This window comes from Macrotis lagotis, chromosome X, assembly GCF_037893015.1.
Source record: "Macrotis lagotis isolate mMagLag1 chromosome X, bilby.v1.9.chrom.fasta, whole genome shotgun sequence".
NCBI classification, from domain to species: domain Eukaryota; kingdom Metazoa; phylum Chordata; class Mammalia; order Peramelemorphia; family Peramelidae; genus Macrotis; species Macrotis lagotis.
In genome coordinates, this window is record NC_133666.1 from 297,059,466 (window position 1) to 297,081,408 (window position 21,943).

The following is a 21,943-nucleotide window of genomic DNA, read 5'->3' on the forward strand; positions in this document are numbered from 1 at the left end:
TAATTTTTAATAACATGTTCCCAACCCTATGGCCATATATAACAATTTGTAAATGATGCATCAGACCAAAACACACACACTCACATACAAAGACACCAAGAAATTTTAAACCCAATCAGATTCAAATTGGCTATACTTCCGAGGCTAATAAAGAAAAAGGAATCAAATTAAACTTTCAATATAGTACATATTTAACTATTTTGCAGGTTTATTTTTCTAAATGCAGTAAAACAATAACCTAGCAAAATACTTTTTCCTGCCTTTAATTCTTTTTTAAACATTTTTTTAGTATTTTAGTATTTTTAAAATATTTTACTGAACACTGGAAGAATATATTTTAAAATATTTGACTGTAATAGGAAAATTATAATAAAGACCAAAGCACTCAAGGAAACTGAAATAAGAGTTGAGCTATGAATAGTAATATGATCTAGTAAATAAAATGAAGAAAGGGAAATTAGATATAGGTAAAATTTAAAAAGTTCCTAGGTTTGATGTTCTGACCAAAAGAACCCCAAGGTAATTCTGATTTAACCAGTCTAAATTTAGTTATTATCTTATTATTTTTACTACTCATGATAGTTAATTCAGAAACAGTCATGTTAGGAAATAAAAGAACAAGGCCCGAGATCTAGCTATAACATAAATATAAATTCATCTTACAAATAAACATTCCTAAAAAAATGAATACTGCTCACATACATGAGTAATATGTATGAAGAATATACATATATATATATATATATATATATATATTTTTTAAGGAATATGTAGGTAAGCAAAAATTCATATTAATATATTACTCATATGAGATATACTCATTATTCAAATCAATAATTAGGAATAACTACTATAGATATTATCAAATAGGCAACTAGGTAGTGAAGTATGATAGCAGGATGGAACTGGAGTCTGGAAGACCTGTGTTCAAATCAGCCTCAGACTTTTTATTCACTATATGATGCTGGGCACTTAATCTCTCTGTCTCAGTTTTCTCAGCTGTAAAATGGAGATAATAATGGTACCTATTTCCCAGTATTGTTGTGAGGATAAAATGTGGTAGTATCTGTAATATTGTTCATAAACCTGGAAGCACCATATAAATGCTAGTTGTAGTAGCAGCAGCAGCTGTAGCAGCATTAATAGTAATTTTTCATTATATTCTGAAATCACAAATTTGAGTTGGAATATTCCCACTAAAATAGTCATTCATTCTCCAACTGAGTGCTTATAATAAAGACAACTCATTATTTAGGAAGACAGCCATCCTCTTTTTGGAGAGTGCTTATCAATATAAGTTCTTCCTTCTATAGATAATGTCTATAGTAGTCATTCAAAATTATTGATATAAACAATAGTATTACTCATGAGTATGTTTCACATGATACACTTCTTTCTTCTAAAATAAGCTGCCTCTTCATAAACTTATACAAAGTGATAAATAATTCAAACTTCTTTAAACTACAGAGATGAAACTGCCCTCAGTACAAATAATGTATAGCTTCTTATCAGGGTTTCTATACTCTCAAACTCTCTAGTATACAGGACATATTAAGATTGGAAGAGTCCTTGAATGTATGAAAACACAAGCTGATACTTGAGTTCCTAAAAGTTCAGTCCTCTTGGTCTTGGACAGACCTTATTAAATTCAGCACTTGGCTCAGAGTTGGTATAAAGGATTAAAAAAAAATTCTCAAAGTCAATTACTTTATCTTTCATTGGAATTTCATGAATATAAAATAATCTGGCAAATATGTGGCTAAATGTTTGAGACTGGGGACAAAACTCATGGAATGATAGCACACAGGCAGAGTGTAGGGAAGCTCATCCTTAGGGCTGTGGGTGGGACTGTGGGTTATTAAGGAAGATCTTCATTAATGCTAATTCTTTTCTCAGATTAGCTCCAAGATTTCCTGTATTTTGTTATTTGTACAAAATTGGTTGCATGTTGTCTCTCCCCCCTTTGACTATGAACTTCCTTGAGGGATCATTTTAGTCTTTCCATACTTCTCAGTCTTAGTATGGTGCTTGGCACAGAATAAATACTTAATAAATGAGTGTTCTCTAACTGGACAGGGGCCTACATTCCATTCATTTCTAAATTATGCTTCTTTACTTGGAAAGATAAAAACATCCCTGGGATCTTTAAATCTTTAGTTTTTAACCCAAACTTTGATTATATTAAACATTTTATGATCAATGCTTGTTGCCTTGACTTGATCTAGGACCTTTGTCTTCTATTATGCTTAGTAACTGTCAATATGAAAAGAAGATGATGACAGTGATTATGGCTAAAATATATATAACAAATATAACTCCTGATATACAATCTAGTAGAGACAAAAAAGAATTTTTTTAAATGAAGAGAAATGCTAAATACTTAAAATTACACTAGAATAGAAAAGTACTAATAATTATGGCCATTAAGTGAACTGCTTACTATGTGTTCCTATGTGCTATCCAATATAAAAATATGTCTTAGATTAACTTTCTTAAAAGTTTCTCAGGAAGAAAACTGAATACATAGCTCAATCTTCATAATCTATTACTATGAGCATATGCTGCAAATGTCTGCTAAGAACTTTTTGTTTTGTTTTTGTAAGGCTTGTGTGACTCGCCCAAAGCCAAACAGCTAGGTAATTATTAAGTATCTGAGGCTGGATTTGAATTCAGGTGCTCCTGACTCAAGAGCCAGTGCTCTGTGCACTGCTCAGAACTTTTAAAAATTAAATAGGTTGTTTGCAACATACCTTCATCAAAACTTTTTTTATCCATGAAAAAAATCAGTTCTCCTTTAGGAAAAATATTAATGAGGCATGAATTAGGCAAAAATCAGTAATCAGAAGTGATCTTGGACAAGTCATTTGAACAAGATCCACTCTCTCAGTCTGAATTTTCTCACCAATAAAAATAGAAGATTAAACTGTAGAAGCTCTCTTTTCCCTTTTCAGATCTAAACTTTTTATTTTGTGATTTTACTACTATTACTGTTAAGTAGAAGACATAGTTTTTTCAGTACAGGTTTCTGTAGGGATAGCTATAATATAAACTCTTAAATCTCATGATAGCAATAAAATTCCTAATGTCCATAAAGAAAATACTGAATATATAAAGGAAGAAACAGTAACTATCTATGCATATAGCTGAAACATAAATAGAAAAAAGACACATTAAAAATAATGATACAATAATTAATAGTTCAATTACAATGAAATTCCAATGGGATAAGATATTATATGCATTTTAAAATCAAATTAATTTATGATGATTTATATTATTATAATCATGCCACATGAATTAATAATGATTGGCCACTTATTTCATGGTGTTACTGATTGAAGGAAGTCTTTGCACAGTCTCTAGCATGTGTTGATACACAGAGCAGAGGGAAGAAAGTCATAGCATCACAGAAACAGTTTATGTGATTCAAAATAATTTGAAGGCTAGACCTATTATATAGAAACAGAAATATCTAGTTGAAATCACTCTTTTAAGTTGGCTGTTTTACCATCTGTTACTAACAATTCTTAGAAATAGTTTTTCCAAAATTTTCTATAGAATGAAATCCAAGAATTTTAAAGTTGTAAAGGACCTACCTCTGAGGAAGAAGCCATTTAACTGCTTAGTCACCGTATTTTACAATTAAGAAAAGTGAGGTTCAGAAAGGTAGTAAATTGTCTTAAGTCAAAAGGATAGTAAACAATAGTAAGATGGAAAACTTAGGCCTTCTGAATTCTCTTTCAGTACTCTTGGGGACAAGGGGAAAGGAAAATAAACATGATCATTGGTTTAAGAAATCAGTATAATACAATCTAGTTAAATTAATAAATCAGTTTAACAAACAAGTTTTTTTAAACCCTGTTAATTTGATACTGAATTATTTAATATAGTGTCAAATTCAGAGTAATTAGATATTTTATGTCATTTCACAGAAATTCTTTACTACAAACATCCTTAACAATGTTTTATTTTTATTTTCTAATGTACTTAATGGTTTTGATGCAGGTTAATTACAAACATTTTATTTTTATTAGAAATTTTGTATTAGAATTTGATTTACTTCCTTTAAAAATATTTCAAATGACATTAAACACTGGAGAAATATCTTATCTCTCCTAAAAATTAAACAAAGGCAGTCTTTAAAAGAAGAACTCACCTAACAAACATTTTTTTAAGTGCTTAAAGTGCTGATCACCCTTTGCCAGAGTCTCCCTTCAGAGACTACCCTCAATTTATCCTGTCTATACCTTGTCTTCCTTGTTATGCTGTGAGCTCCTTAGGAACAAGGAATATTTTTTTTTTACTTTCTCTTTGTATGCCCAGCACTTAGCAGAGTTGCTGGTTGACTGACATGAGAAGTCTGAGATCATAAGCAAATGTATTAATGGGAATTCACAGTATGAAGACACAGAAGCAAGACATGGTAAGTAGTTCAACTTGCCTAAGGACAGACAGTCTGTGAAAGAGAGTATGTGAAGTTGGAAAAATAGATTGAAAGTAAAATGTGAATCAAAAACAATTTAGTGCTTACTATATGCCAGCCACCTTTCTAAACATGAGGTATACAAAGAAAGGCAAAAATAGCACATATCCTCAAGGATCTCAAATTCTCATGGAGAGTTAACATCTAAAACAGAGCTGTCCAACCTTACTTGTAAAAGTTTTTATTGAAACAATAGATATGTTAGATTTGCCATTTAAGTGAGAATTCTGCAGTAGTTTGACTATTTACTAAAGCACTTAGTAAAGTCACAAGGAACTGAATTTTAGGTTGCATTTTGGACAGTCTTGATCTAAATTACTAGGCACATACACATCATACATAGTAGATAGAAGGTGCTAGCAGATGATGGGGAAAGGGCTCCTTACAGAAGGTGGGATTTGAGCTGTCTTGAAGGAAGTCAGGGAAGCTAAGATGCCAAGTTGAAGAGGGACAGTATTCTAGGCATGGGAGAAAGCCAATGTAAAGATATGGAGATAAGAGATAGAAGATCACATTTGATCAACAAGAAGGTCAGTCCAGCTGAATTATAGAGCAGGTAGAAGGGAATAAAGAGGAAGAAAATTGGAAAGATATGCAAAGGCTGGACTCTGAAAAGCTTTAACTTCTAAACTGTCTTGGGAAAATAAATACTTCCTTGATCTTAAATCACAAAGAAAAAATTAGCTCAATAGCATCATGCATACCTAACTGTATATGATAAGTCATGCTGGTAGAGCAGGGAAAGAAATGTAGAAGGATGAAGGAAGAGACTAAGGGGTAGCCCTTCTCCCTGCCAAGGTAAATCTCTCTATATGACCTTTTTATTCTTCTCCCTCATTAAAGTATCTTCCCTTGCTTCTTTCATCTTCAATCATTTTCTATCTACTAGCATCTTTCTCATTGCCTACAAATATATAAATATCTCCCTCATCCTTAAGAAACTCTCACTTGATTGGTCCATCCTTGATCTAGCTTCTTATCTTTCCACTCCTGTCCTGTCTGAAGTTTCTGATGATTCTTAATTGCCCAATCTGATGGGCTTTTCTCAAGCTTTATTTTTCTTCACGAATTTGTGTGATATCTTTGAACAAGGGCCATGCTGATCTTCTTTGTATTGTTCTAATTTTAGTATATGTGTGGCTGAAGTGAATACAATGCAGATGATCTTTATTGACCTTTTTATAGCACTCGATTCTACTCTTAAATTCTCTCCTCTTTGTTTTGCTTTGCTATTTTTCCTCTCTAGCTAATCATTCGTCTCCTTTACTTGTTCTTTATTCATCGTATGATGAATAACCATGAGACCAAGTTTTGGCCTGGGCTCTCTTCTCTTTTCACTCTTTATCATTTTTACTCAAATGATTCTCAAGTCTATGTATTTGGTCCTACTCTCTCTGCTGAGTTATAGTCCTGAATTTCCAGCTGCATCTTGGACATCTCAAACCCAATATGTCCAAAGCAGAACTCACTAACATTCATCCAAAAACCCTTCCCCCCCTTTTGAACTTGTTCATTTCTGCTGACTGCACCAGAAGCTTCCTATTCATCACATTCCTGATGTCATCCTTGACTCCTTACTCTCACTTGCCCCATAAATCCAATCAATTGCTAAATCTTAGCATTATCATTACAACATCTCTCAAATCTATTCTCTCTATGTAACCTAAATCCTAGTTTAGTTCTTCATCATTTCCCACCGAGGCTACTGCAAAAGCCTTTCTAACTGGTCTTACTGCCTCCAGTCCATTCTCTATTCAAGTACCAAGATAACTTTTTTCTAAAACACAATTACAATCACGTTATTACCTACCCAAAGAGCTACAGTGACTTCCACCTCCAAGAAGTATGGATCATGAACTAGTAACTAGAATCCCACCATATTATCTAAGCAGCTAATGAATGAAAAACACTATTTATGTAAATGAAAATTTAAAAGAAAAAAGGGCATTGTAGAAGAAAGCTGCATGATACAGTGAAAAAGCAATGGATCTGAGAAACAGGATAGCTATGTGACAAAACTGGGACTGTAGAGTGAGAGAGTTGAATAGGCAACCTCTAAGGTTATTCTTTCCATAAATTTATGAAAAAGGTTGCTACTGACAAGAACGTTATTATCTATTTATAGGTGGAGATGAGAAAAAAATATGGAAGATAAAATAATTAAAAGTCTTATTTCTCTTTACTTTCTCCTGGGAAAATTTTTGCTCTCTGTTTCTCCCTCATTCCTTAACTTTCCTTCTTTCATGTCACTGCTATTCTTTAATGTATTTCCCTTCTTCTCTCTGCTGAATTCTGACATCCTTCAAATTCATATTACCTTAGCTCTGCTAAGCTCTATCACCATATTTTATTCATCTTTTATTGACTCCTTGACATATTTATCACAATTTTTCCACACTTTTCTTCTCTCCTCAACCTCCAACTTGACAACAAACAGTTCCTCCACAGAGCACCACATGTTTTACTATGAGCTTCTTCATCTTCTTTCCTCCTTATCTCCAGACCTCACTGGGCCCACACTTCAGTTTTCCTTTCTGGCTCCAATTTTGGAGGATGAAGTGATCTTTGACAAAGTTAATCCTGTTCTACTTTTTTGGGACTTGCCTCATTCCACAACTCTTCCTCATTTTTCAATCTTTCAAACCTACTGACTTGTTTACTAATCTCTAGGGCTCCCTTATCCTTAAAAACAGACATTTAACCTTCCTTTCCCCAACCTCAAGATTCTGTCCCTACAGAATAAAAACAGCCAAACTATAAAAAAAGAAAAGGACCTAGCTTATACCATCGCCATCCTACTGAACGTACTCTGAGTCCAACAGTGACTTTTTTTTTACTAGGCAATCAAGGTTAAGTGATTTTCCCAAGGTTAAGTGTCAAATGCCTAAGCCAGATCTGAACTCAGGTCGTTCTGACTTCACGGCTGATGCTCCAGCCACTGTGACAACTGGTTGCTCTACCAACAACCTTTAAATTGTGCAATCTAATGGAATTACAACCCCACCCCTACCCTGCAATTCTTAGTACACTTAATCTTTCTATAGAATTTGATATCATGACTACTTTCTCATGGACATGTTCCTTTCTTGATTACCATGGCACTGTTTTCTTCTTGTTTTGCTCTCTACACGGGAAAGTTCCTTCTCTGTTTCTTTTGCTGGTTCATAGTCTTCCTCTCACCCTGATGTATAAGTATTCCACAAAGCTTTACTCTCAGCCTTCTGATCCTTTCCCTCTATCTTCTCCCTCTTGGTGATCACATCAAGAGCTGTACTTCCATGCAGCTGACTCCTAAACCTATATATATCCAGATCTAATTGTCAAACTGAAAAGATCCATGACCAAACTAAAGATCCTCCTTTTAATTTTCCTATTTCTATCAATAGCATCACCAGTCTTGTAGTCCTTCAGGTCTAAAATATAAAACATCTTTGATCACTATTTAAGGTTCTCTGCAATCCAACTCCAAATTCATTCTCCCAGATTTATTGCACATAATTCCCTTTCATTCACTTTATGTTGAGGTTGTTCTTAACCTCTATATTGTCCTATAGTCTATATTCCAAGAGTGGAAAACACTTTCTAATTCTACATGTTGAAATCCTTTTCTATTGAAGATCAATTTGGGAAGACAGAGGATGAAAGAGAAGGGGATGGGATAGGAGAAGGAAAAAAGAATGAGGGAGAAAGTCATGGAGAAAGAAAGTATGGAAGAAGGAAGGAAGAAAAGGGAAGGAGGGAAGGAAGGAAGGAAGGAAGGAAGGAAGGAAGGAAGGAAGGAAGGAAGGAAGACAGAAAGAAAGAGAAAGACAGAAAGGAAGGAAGAAAGGAAGAAGGAAAGGAAGAAGGAGGGAGGGAAGGAAGGAAGTACTAACATGTCCTCTCAAAGACCCTTGCTTCCCATATTAGTATCCTATATAATTCCTTTAACTGGACATTCTCTCAAAAACAGTCACAGTCAGGGATGATCATACTCTTAGATCTCATCATTATCACTCATATGTTCCATCTCTATAACTATAACTCAGAAATTTTCTAACTATGAACTACTATCCTTGAAGCTCTCCCCATGCCCAGATATTCTCCAGACTTTAACAAATAAAACCCCCCAAACCCTCCCCAAATCCTTCTACTTAACGATATCACTTCCTTGGGATACTGTCTTATAAGTTACTCTCCCTTTAATAATCAAATTATAGGGAAAGTCATCTACTTCATTTGTCACCATTTCTTTTATTATTCAATTCTCAGCCCTTTGCAATTTTATTTCTATCCTCATCACTGAACTCAAATGACTCTTCAAGATACCAATCTCCTTTTGGATGAATTCAGTGACCTTTTTTTAGTCCCCATCCATCTTAACTTATTTTTTAGCAGTGTCCATCCTTTTCTCTTTTTATAGTCATTCCTCTTTGGATTTTCAAAATACTGATGTTGTAGTCATTTCAGTCATGTCTGATTCTTCATGACCCCATCTGGGATTTGCTTGGCAAAGATACTGAAGTGCTATGCCATTTTCTTCTCTAGTTTATTCTATAGATGAAAAACTGAGGCAAAAGAAGGTTAAGCAACTTGCCCAGGTTCACACAACATGTGAGTGTCTGAGGTCAAATTTGAAATCAAGAAGATGAGACTCCAGGCCCAGCACTCTATCCACTGTACCACCTAGCTGTTCCTTTCATAATATTATTTGTCATTTTCCTGGCATTCCCCCAACCTGATAGACATTTCTCAGGTACCTTCGAGGAATCATCATCCAAGTTCTTCACCTTATGTATGAATGTCCCCCAAAACTCTGTCTAAGGCCTCTCCTCTTCTCTCTTTACATTCTCTTTATGTTCTTTATCAGTTTCCATGGTTTCTATGCTGATGGTTCCTAAATCTACATGTAAATCCTTTTTTCTATCTCTTGAGCTCCAGTTCTTCATCTTTACTTGAATGTCCTATAAGTACTATAAATCCAACATATACAAAATACAACATTCTAGCTAAAATCATCCTTCATCCAAGCTTCCAAATTTCTGCCCCTGAAATCATCATTTTTGGGAGATGGGAATTTGAAAACCACATTTAATTCTTGAGTATGGTCTCTAGAATATCCTCCCCCAAATCTTATCAAATTTAGCTCCTCAAATTCATCCCCCTTTCTCTAACAAAAGTGCAACCATGCTGTGCCAGCTCCTTGGTACCTCCAGTGCAATAAGCTTTGTTTTTAAAGGTTTTTGCAAGGCAGTGGGGTTGAGTGGCTCACCCAAGGCCACACAGCTAGATAATTATTAAGTGTCTGAGTCCGAATTTGAATTCAGGTACTCCTGACTCCAGGGCCAGTGCTCTATCCACTGCGCCATCTAGCCGCTTCCATAAGCTTTTCAAAATTTATTTTATTAATTTATTTATTTATTCTTATTTTGTACAAATAATTTTTTATACATTAATAAAATATTGTTTAAGAGTAAACATAATACCCCTACTCCCCCAAAAATATAGCCTCACATGAGCGATAAAGTAAAGGGGAGAGAAAATAATTAAAATAAAAAAATAATAGTAATAATTGTAGGTATGGCCAGGTGGTGCAGTGGATGGAGCACTGGCCCTGGAGCCAGGAGCACCCGAGCCCAAATCTGGCCCCATACACCCAACGATCACGCAGTTGTGTGACCCTATACAAGCCACCCCAACCCCACTGACCTGCAAAAAACAAAAAAAAAAAGACCCCAAATAAAATAAAATAGTAATAATAATAGTAGGAGCATCCAGATGGCAGACAGAGCACTGGCCCTTGAGCCAGGAGCAGCCGGGTCCAAATCCAGCCTCAGACACCCAAAAATCACCCAGCTATGTGTCCCTAGGCAGGCCACCCAGGACCATTTGTCCTGCAACCCCCCCCACCCAAGATAATGATAAAAAAAACATGCTTCAGTCTGTGTTACAACACTCTGTCACAGGTGGATCACATTCTTTATAAATCCATCAAAAAAAGTTATTTCCTTATTTTTTCACCATTGCCATTGCTGATCGCAAATCCCTCCATTAGTACTTCTCCACTACCATGTACTATATTTTCTCTCTCCTTTCACTCTGTCTCTGCTGTTGGATAGCTGAGCAGCATAGCCGACAGATCCCCAGCCCTGGGGCCAAGAGTCCCTAAGCCCACATACCACCCCTTAGGCCCAGCATCCACCCAGCCCTATGGCCTCAGACAGGCCATCCAATCCCAGCCCCTTGCAAGAAGCAAAAAGTAAAAAAGATAATGTGTTATATCTGACCACTCTCCTCCCATGGTCCATACTCTCCTCCATTACTCACATCCCCCCCCTTCCCCCTATCTTCCTTCTCTCCTTCTTACTCCTGATGTCTATACCCCATTGAGTATATATGCTGTTTCCTCTCCTAGCCACCTCTGATGAGAACAAAGATTCCCTCATTCCCCCTTGCCTTCCCCCCTTCCATATCATTGCAATAGCTCATTGTAATAAAGAAAAATCTTATTATATGAAATATCTTAGCCTATTCCTCCTCTCCTTTTGCTTTCTCCTATTACTCCCTTTTAGCTATTGACTCCATTTTTAACTACAATATATCTTCAAATTCAGCTTTCTCCTGTGCTTCATCTATAGAAGCTCCTTCTACCTGCTCTATTAAATAAGAAGATTCACATGAGTATTATCAGTGTCATTTTTCTATACAGGAATACGTGCAGTTCATTATCAAGTCCCTCATATTTTATCCTCCTCCACTCTCTATGCTTCACCTGAGTCCTGAATTTGAAGATCAAACCTTCTGTTCAGCTCTGGCCATGCCAAAAGGAACATCTGAAATTCCCCTGGTTCATTGAAAGTCCATCGTTTTTCTCTGGAAGAGGACATTCAGTTTTGCTGGGTAGCTGATTCTTGGTTGCATTCTGAGCTCTTTTGTCTTCTGGAATATTATATTCCAAGCCCTACGAGCTTTTAATGTAGTTGCTGCTAAGTCCTGTGTGATCCTGACCATAGCTCCATGATATTTGAATTGTGTCCTTCTGGCTGCTTGTAATATTTTCTCTTTGACTTGGGAGTTCTGGAACTTGGCTATAATATTCCTGGGGGTTGTTTTCTTTGGGGGGATCTCTTTCTCGGGGAGATCAGTGGATTCTCTCCATTTCTATTTTACCCTCTTGCTTCTAGGATATCAGGGCAATTTTCCTGTTGTAGTTCTTTGAAAATGATGTCAAGGCTCTTTTACTGATCATGACTTCCAGGTATTCTAATAATTTTTAAATTATCTTTCCAAAATCTCTTTTCCAAATCAGTTGTTTTTTCAATGAGATGTTTCACATTTTCTTCTAATTTTTCATTCTTTTGCTTTTGAAGCATTGTGTCCTGATTTCTCATAAAATCAGCAACCTCCCTCAGTTCCATTCTTTGAAGGATTTGTTTTCCTTAGAGAGCTTTCTTATCTCCTTTTCCATCTGGCTAATTTTGCTTTTTAAAGTATTCTTCTCCTCAATAACTTTTTGAACTGTTTTATCCATTTGACCTAAGCTGGTTTTTAACATGCTATTTTCTTCAGCATTTTTTTGGATCTCTTTGACTAAGTTACTGACTTCATTTTCATGTTTTTCCTGCATCTCTCTCATTTCTTTTCCCAATTTTTCTTCTATCTCCCTCATTTTATTTTCAAAGTCTTTTTTGAGCTGTCATAGCCTGAGCCCAATTTCTGTTTTTCTTGGAGTCTTTAGATGCAGGAGCTTATACTTCCTCATCTTCAGATTGTTTTGATCCTTCTTGGGATCACAGGCAAAGTATTTCTCAATGGTGTTTCTCTTTTTTCTCTGCTTACTCATTCCCCAGCCTGAGCCTTGTTTTGGGGTGCTTCCTGAGCTTTTGAGTATTAGTGGGATACCTCCACAAGGATCTCCATGTGTGAGGCTCTGTCTTCCATCCTGGTCTGTGAATGCACCCCTCTGCACAGGGCTGAGGTGGCGGGGTCCTGCTGTTCTATGGGGGGGGCCTAGACTGTGATCAGGATCTGAATGTGATCAGAGTCCCAGAGTCCTATTCTAGGGACAGAGGGCAGAGCTCAGCAGTCTCTCTCCCCTCCCCTCCCTAGGCTCAGCACTCATGCCCTGGAGGCTCCCCTGCTTAGTGGCTTCTGCTTCTGGTTCCTCGATCTGGGCTACCCAGCCATGCTGCTTGCTGTGTGCCCTGAGGGCTGGGCTTCACAAGTTGTGCCTGGTGCTACCCAGGGTGTAGATCAGGAAACTCCCCTGCTGTTGTGAGCTGAGGTTTGGCTCCCTGCACCCAGGGGCTGCCTCTGGGAGGCTGAAGTTCCTTTGCTCTGGTGGGCTGCCCCTCCAACCCTGGGGAGCAGAACCTTTCTGCTCTTTTTCAGGTTACCTTGGGTTGGAGAACTGCCTCACTGGGTCCTTCTGTGGGTACTGTCTCTTGAAAATTTAGTTAGAGTCCTTAGCTTATAAGTTTTAAGAGAGAGCACCTAAGAGACGATCCTCTCTTGTCGCCATCTTGGCTCCACTCCCATAAGCTTTTAACTAATCTAAAAACATTTACTGTTTCTTCTCACAATCCATTCTCCATATGACTGCTAAATTGATATTTCTAAAGTATAGGCCTGACCATGATGCTTTTCTCCCCAATTTGCTGTGCAGCATTCAAAACCCTTCATAGCATGACTTCAGACTAATTACACATGACTCCCTTTTGCAGATGCTACTGATAGCCAAACTTGACTAGGACTGTTTTACATTCATGACATCTATTGCTTCCATGGGTTTGTAAAGGTTATGACTACAATTCTTTCCAACTAGGTCCTTTCAAAGTTCATATCAAGAGTCATCTTCTGGAAAAAAAAAAGTCATCTTCCATATACTTTTTCCTGGTTATTCTAATTTTTAGTACTCACCCTAAAGCATTGTGAATGATTTTGAATTTTATTTTCAGTAATTATTTAGATGTGAGCAGACTGTAGTTCTCTAGGACAGGCATTCTTAATATGGGGGTCCATGAATTACCAAGAAGTTAAGGGATTCCAAAGGGTCCACTGAACTTGAATGAGGAAAAAAAAATCACACTTTTTACCAGTCTCTACTAGAGAATTAACTTTTCCTTAAATTGAGAATTTAGATCACATATACTTTTGAGAATGGCTAGAAAAGATTTTTACCAGATTGCAAAAGGGGCCCAGGACATAAAAGGAACTAAGCTCCCCTCCCTTAGTAAAGTGTAAATTTCTTGAGAGCAGAAACTATTTCAGTCCTGTATTTGTACCTAGAAAAGTGTCTGATAAATAGCAGACCTTGAATAAATGTTTGTTGAAAAAAAGATTGGTTAAAATCAATATGGAACATATGAGGTAAGGAGAAAATGAATGTAAATCACTTTGAAAATCCTAAAGTATATTAAAAATTCCAGTTACTCTTATTATTTACATTTTCTGAATCACAAACATGAAGAATTTAATTCAATTCAACAAAAAATTCACTAAGTCCCTATTTTTGGCAAGTACTGTGTGTAGATGAAACAGATAATGGTAAGAGTTGAATTTCCTGCTGGTGAGTTTTAAGATAGTGCTAGATTGGGACTAGACACTAAAGTAAAAAGCTAACACAATTCCTGACTTTTATAACTTCCTTCAACTGCTACTTCCTGTTTATTATAGTCATTATTATCAAATATTTGAATTAAAGTACTAACCTAAGGTCAATAAGTTCTCTAAGTATTCAACTTATGGGGCTATGAACAAAGTAGTTAGGAGTCAAACTTAGGTAAGCTGGAAACATGCACTTCAGGTGAACATTCTAAGACACTATAATTAGAATTTTAAAATTTATTAACAGTTCATTATTAGTCTTCATAAAATTATTAATTAAGATTTTAAAAATAATATAGATATTAATAGTCATGTCTTCTGTTTCAGAGCAACTATTTAGAGACAAAGTATCTCATAATATATATTTACAAAACAATATAATAGGCAGCATTTATTTAATGTCTTAGGGTTAGTAAAGCTTTACATCTCTCATTTGATAATATAACATTTTAAAATGTATTAAAACATATCACTAAATGAATATTAATACCCTGAAAAAAACTGTCATTATTAAAAATATTTAAGAGAAGTATCAAATGTAGGAATTAAATGGAACTAGATGAGAAAGCAAAGGTCACTCAATCAAAATTTATTAAAGACCTACTATGTGCTAGGCCCTATGTTAAGCATTGAGGATATTAAAAAGGTTAAAAAAAAAGCAAAAGTCAGTCTGTGCCTTCAAAGAGCCGAGTCCATTTAAGTTGTTGCTGTTTAAGTTAAGTTGTTTGCATAATTGTATTCTGTGTCATCACATCTTTTGAACTTCTTAAATGGTCACAGATTCTCACCCTTTGAAAGTAAATATTCCTAAAGTGAAGGGCAAAACTCTATTTAAGTTCCTCACTGCTTTATATTTAGGAGTTAACACAAACTCCATGCAGTACTCAGATTTCTTCTCAAAATTTTTTCCTTTTCCTGAAGTTTAATTGGAGATTTTTCCCCTCCGCATTCTCCACTACCCATCCATGGGCATCTTTTTGCTTTTTTTTTTCACATATGCCTAGAATACATTTCCTCCTCATCTTTGTTTCTTCAAATAACTGGTTTTCTTCAAAATCTTGCTCAGGTGAAACCTTTACCATGAATACTTTTTTCATTCCCAAGTCACCAATACCCTTTTCCCACCAAATTATACTGTGTATGTTTTTTAAACACTGAGCATCTTATTTTCCTTGTTAGAAGGGAAGCTCCTTGAGGATAGGGATTGTTTTACTTTTGTCTTTCTACTTCCAATACATAAAACTTGATAAATGATCACTAATTGATTAATTAGACTAGCAATCAAGCTAGATAACCATTTTTAATAAAATTTACTGTGACTAAAAAGTTGCAAAATCATTTTTTGCATAGTTTATTAACTAAGCAGATAATTAATCAAGTAATTCTACAGTATTTTGGATAATGTCAGTATTGAAGTGTAGTCTTTCAAAATGACTATTTTGTAGGACAACAGTCATTTGCTAAATTCAAACATGAGTTGGGGGTGGTGATAGGAGAAAGTCTTGTCTCTAGTCCTACAGAAAGAAAGAGACAGAGAGACAGAGACAGAAACAGAGAGAGAAGACATGTGTCTTCCTCTCCCATCAATTCTCAAAATGTGATCTACACAACACAGAAGGGGCCTTCTCTCCAGTTTTTTGGATACTGATAAAGGAATACACTTTACCAACTAGTAATCCCAATTTATGCTCTCATTATATAACTATCTCTTTTTCAGGTCTTTCTGCTAGCATACTATACACATCACTTCAGTTGCACAATTTTTTTGTAATTACTACATTGTAGCCTACTCATTACTGTATCATCCAATGTTAAAATTCTAAATTTATTTATAAAATTTTAAGTGTGCCACTTCTGAAAAAAAGGAGAGAATAGACATTTTAAGGCCTTCAGGAAATGTGAGTCCTATTAAATTCATTATAAGAAATAATTTACAAAGCAATTCTTAGTGGTCTTAAGTCTGAAGTGAAGAACTTACTCTTCAACAGGAGGATGTTATTCAATTAATTTTATCTTCATAAACTGCCAATTCCTATAGTAATTTAATTACTGTTTAAAAAAAATAAGTGGAGCTAAAGTAATGCTGTCTTGTGAGAAAGAACATTTGTGTTAACCACAAATATGACCAGAACCTAAAAGGAAGTAAAATATTAATTTATCATTTCATGACTGCTTCTTCAAGCCTTTTTAAAAAAATAATTCAAATTTAGCTAACTAAATTATTAGCTACCATCAGATAAAAGTCAAGTAATTCTTAGAGGTATTTTATTGGAAAATATTAAAAGTAATACAAGAAGCAATTTAATTTCTAAATCTATAGCCAGAGTAAAAAAAAAAAGCACTGGTAATTAACCCTTTATAGACCTATATTTGAGGTCAACAGTAATTTGTTACTAAGTTTAAAAAATCATCTAAAGATATGAGATGCAGTTTTATGCTGCTTTTGATGAAAATAAATGTTCTTATTAAAAACATTGTTAGATAGTTTGTAAGACATTCATCCCAAGTAATACTTTCTCATGTATTTTCTTTATTGAAGTTTAGTCAAATAAGAAGGGAAAAAAAAGATGAACAAACAAAAGTCATTCTGCTTCCCGTTTCTCAGTCTGGACATCTTTGTTTAAGCTTTGACTTGCTTAAATGAACGAATTAATATTGACAAAAACATCAACTAAGCTAATGAGTTGTTAGTTAAGGCAATAAACATGTCACATTAGAGTCAGCGCAGTAAAGAGGTAATTAGCCCTGGAAAAGCTCCGCTGATTGGAGCTGTTGAGATCCTTTGCTCTTAACCTTTGAGTCCATTATCTAATTCAGGACAAGTAGTGGCTATGTTAATGTGAATTCGCCAATACATATCACCCTTGCAATAGTAACCAAAGTCTAAATTAACACTTTTACAATGATGCCACTGGTTTTTAAACATATTTATAATCAAGCCATTAATAAATGAATAGATAAGCTTAAACCACACCTCATTTTTAAACATAATGAAAAATTAAAATTCACATAAAAATAAAATTAAAAGGTGCTTCTCAAAAAAATTTCATTATACTTAAGACTAAATACTCTCCCTTTCATAAAGGGATGCTATAGTTCTACAAAGATCAAACAGATAAAAATAATACTAATACACATTTTTATTACATCTTAAAGTTTATCAAGTGCTTTTCAGTATTTCATTTAATCATAAAAAAACAGCCCTATTAGGCTGAAACACAATTATTATTATTATCAAGCACAGAGGAATAAAATGACTTGTACATGGTCACATAACTGTGAAGTGTCAGAGGTACAGGGCAGCTAGCTGGGGCAGAGGATAGAACACTAGCCTTGGAGTGAGGAGTTCAGAAGTTCGAATCCAGTCTCAGACACTTGATTCTTACTAGCTGTGTGATCTTGGGTAAGTCACTTAACCCTGATTGCCTCGCAATCCAGGGCCATCTCCAATCATCCTGATTCATATCTGGCCACTGGACCCAGATGGCTCTGGAGAAGAAAGTGAGACTGATGACTTAGCACAGCACTCCCCTCACTCAAATCCAATTCATGGGGTTTGTCACGGCATCACCTCCCTGATGTTGTAGTCTTCTTTGAAAATGAAGAGCAAAAATATTATTATTGTCAAAGGTAGGATTTAAAGTCAGGTTTCTATTGAGGCCAGTTCCATATCATTATGTGTTAAACCATATTGTTTTGTGTTAATGAATCTAAGCCCTGATGGACATAATCCACAACAGTAGATAATATTCTTATATATAAAAAAATACACAGATGCTATATTGCTTTTCCAGTTAATGACCTTTTATCAAGAGATTAATTTCATTTTGCACAACAAATTATTCTCTGCCCTCACATATTCCTTTTGGTGCCTATTATCATATTTCTTTTTTGCTTTCCTTTGGAATAAATAACTCACACTCCATGTAGCATACACACAGGAAAAAATGAGAAAAGAACACTGTGGAGCAACTCAGAAATGTCAGCAGAAAGGCCATAAGCATGAACAAGTAGTCACACCTTCTCTATACAACAAAAAGATCTCTTACTTGTATTATATGAAAAGAAATATTCATTAAATACAATGACAATGCTTTATCAGATTTGCCAATAATTCCCATAGGAATGAAAATAATATATGCCAAAGTCAACTAATTTTATTTTCATATAAATATTTCATTAATATAAAAGTCAGGAAATTTATCATTAAATAAAAAAATTGAACTCTATATGAAAAACTGATTATTTTCAGAGATATGTACATTAAGATAAAATTATTATCGAAATGTCTTCACTAAGAGAAGCCATAGACAGAAAAGAAAAAAAAATTAAGATTTCAAAAGGAAGGCACTAAATTCCACAATAAACCTATTTTTTTTCTGGTTTCTAAATTACTTTAAGCATAACTTAAAATATATTAAATACTTCAGTGTTTAAAATGTATACTGACCTTCCTTTTATATGGTTAAAAATTGTATGCATTTTCTTCCACAGAGAATAACTGAAAATTAATCAAGAATAGCATTTTTTTTCTAATTTAAGCAAGTTATATCTCCGACAAGGATAGATGTGCAGCTAACTTGCCCATGCAAGTGTGTATGTGAGTACATGTGTACATGCGCATGCGCAAGTATGTGTTAGAGGAGGAGAGACAATAGGACATTTACTATACAGTAAATCAATAAGTACTATCTTTTTCAGTCTGAGTAATTTCGAAAGGGGCAGGAAGCAATTAGCTGCTTCATGCCTTATTGGCCAGAGCACAGTTGTGATATTTTTTTATTTCTTTCCTCTCATGAAAATTTAAATATAGTTCTTTTTGTTACTAAACATGCAAATCTACATAAAAATATGAAAAGCATAATTTTCCATTATATGGGGGCTTTAGAGTATAATTTATGTTACATAAGTCAAAAGTTATGCTTTTTTCTTTCAAATCCATTGATTGCTATAAGTACATTATTTCCCAAAGATGTCCAAAAAGCTAAACCATTGCACCTAATGTATATGTGTGTATGTATATTCATATATATATATATATATATATATATATATATATATATATATATATATGAAATTTTGTGATTGGTCATGTATATTTCATTTCTCATCATGTGGAAATTTTTAGGTGATAAAAATGTGCTAACAATAAAAATTATTTGCTAAGTGACAGAAAAATAAAGAATAAAGATGTCAACATGCTTTTCATAATATAAATCTTTATTTTCAATATAATTCCTACACAAAACTTCCAAATTTTAAATAGAAATAGTTCTATAACTGTATTCTTTGATCACAAATTTAATGCAAAATTATTTTATATATAGATGACATAAAGATTCCTTTTATTTTTTTTTAAAGAAAACCTGGGTAAATGCCTGCAGTTTTTAAAAAGTTAAATAAAATACATATGAACTAGATACAAATTGTTGTTTCAAAAGGGGCAAAAAATAAATGGTGGGTGACAGAAAAAATTATACAAGTTAAAGGCTTTAGAAGTTTTTCTGGAATTTCAAATTAGGAGACAATAATTTGTCATTTAAGATGCCCTTTCCAAAGTTATTTTTAAACCAGACAGTTCATATTAAATATATCTCCTTGAGTTTTATAATTCTATTCATTATAACCTGCCATACTGATGATAAAATAATGGCTGAATCACTTCACATATATGAAGGATGATGGTCCAAGCTAGTGGAGCAAAAGAGCTGGACTAATTTAATTAAAAGGATTCCTCATGTTCTAAAACTCAAATAATAAAGCTTAGAAAAAAAGAAAAACAGAAATGTTATAACAACTAGTTTGCTAGCCTTTTTCTATCTAACTCTGGCCTAGTTAAACTGACCTAACAATGCTATTTTTCTTCCTCTCAAAATCTGCAGTGGGTGAATCAAATGTGAAAGCAAGATCAATTCTGTTCCAAGACAGTAAATGAGCTTTAGATCAGACTTGTTTCAATTTATGGAGCAAGCCCAACTATGCCAGCTCAAATGCATGCTTACTTGAGAATATTAAACTATATTACAGAATCATGAAAAGGGAGAACAATAATTTCCCCTTATATTGCTCCTGCAAAAATTTTGTTATAATCTAGTAAAGTGTGTCAGAACAGGGCATGAAGTTTGCATTAGTGAAAGTTCTGGGAATGAGGAATCAATGGAATATGCAACATATCACATTCAGCAGCTGTGTACTTAAAGTTTGCTAAAATTAATTTTACATTTTTAGAAAATGTTCAGTAAGCAATGGTGATTAAATTTTCAAATTTGATAACAGCTATCTTGGAAGATTTTGAGTCAACTAGTACCTCAAGGCAGAAATTATTATGATATCATAAATTTATGGTAGAGTTTCAGAAAGTTCCATTTTCACAATCATGTTATACAACTTTTATCTTTAGTATAATATAGATACCATACAATAATGATAATTTATACTTTTTTTCTAAATTTCAAATTTGCAAATCTGACTTTCAGCAACTCCAGAAGACTATATTCAGAGTGGAAAAAAGATACTAAAGGCACACCAAGTATACTAATCTATCTTTTTCTAAATATGATTAAATACTCCTGTTCATCATGTGTAGTTCATCACCTAAAATACTTTCATTTCAAAAATAAAGTACTGAGAAATTTGTTGTTTGCCTCTGAAGATCAGCAAACACTGTCAATGATTTCAAATATATCTTTACAAATATAAAAGAGACAAAACTAGTGTTTAAAAAATCATTTGTCATCACTTTTTGACATTTCCAAATTATGAAGGAATAAAAACTTTTATGTAAATTAATCTATAATAGAAAAATAACTACTTTTAATAAAATTGCCTAAAATTCATGTTCTATGTTTTCTAGAAGCTAACTAGAACAAGAGATTTAAGATTCTTAATAATATAACTATATAATAATGACCTATAAGAAAAAATAGAATATGAAAATAGTTGATTGTCAAATCCATATTACTATTAATTCTAAGTCACAGAACTAAAACAGGAATGAAGTGATCGGAGGATTAAACCAAAATGATTAGCTGAATAGCAGAAGTGTGAAGGATGCTTTAGATACACCAGAAAGAGAAAAAACATTTAGATGGCTATTTTAAGTTCTGATAGAAGGCTTTAAACCATAGTGGTTGCAGTGGAGTGAGAAGGAGACAGATAAAGGTTACCAAGGTAGATTTGAGAGGCTATCTTTCTAGGCCTTCAAAATCATCCTTGTTATCCACTATGTCACATTAACTCTTAATTACATTTACTCCATTCAAATTGTGTTCTATATTCATAGGATGTTCTTTGGTTCATTTATAGATGATATAAGTTTCTTAGCTGGGAATTCCATCTATATCTACTACTGAGACCTTTGCCCAGGATCTTATGGAAGGAAAGGAAGAATGAAGATTTTCTAGCACCTTAAATGACATTATAAGGCATTATAAGACAAATACTGGATTAGATCAAAAGAATGAAAGAACACTGTCGATCTTTTCCACATAAATATTAGAAAAAATCAAAGACTGTGGTTTATCATTGTTTTTCCCATATAATTCATCTATAGAGCCATATAGTTAATAAAGAATATGTTTATGAAATTTAGAGGCTGGTTCCCAGAAGATTAGGAACAGTTTAAATGCCACTTCTCTAAGAGTGTGGCTGCTGGCTAACAAGATGCTCAGTCCATTGCCAACCCCTTGCTGATAGTTTCCCTTGTCGATATTGTCTCTTCCAAAGAACTCAATCACAATTCCTATAATTAGCATGAATATTTGAATAAACTTTAAAACATCCTTTTTCTTTTAAAAACATCAATATTTGCACAAACCTACTAATTAAATGTAACCATTACATAACTTAGATACATGCACACAAACCAGTATATCA

General features: G+C 34.1%; 1 protein-coding gene and 1 non-coding gene across 3 annotated transcripts in view; both read right to left on the reverse strand.

Annotated features, from left to right (window-relative positions):
• WDR7 (WD repeat domain 7) overlaps positions 1-21,943 on the reverse strand; it is a 483,043-nt gene that overhangs the window by 154,422 nt on the left and 306,678 nt on the right. The gene's annotated exons all lie outside the window — the stretch shown is intronic.
• LOC141503734 (U6 spliceosomal RNA) lies at positions 5,530-5,636 on the reverse strand. Its single transcript, XR_012473059.1, has one exon. It is a non-coding gene; the product is annotated as a U6 spliceosomal RNA (small nuclear RNA).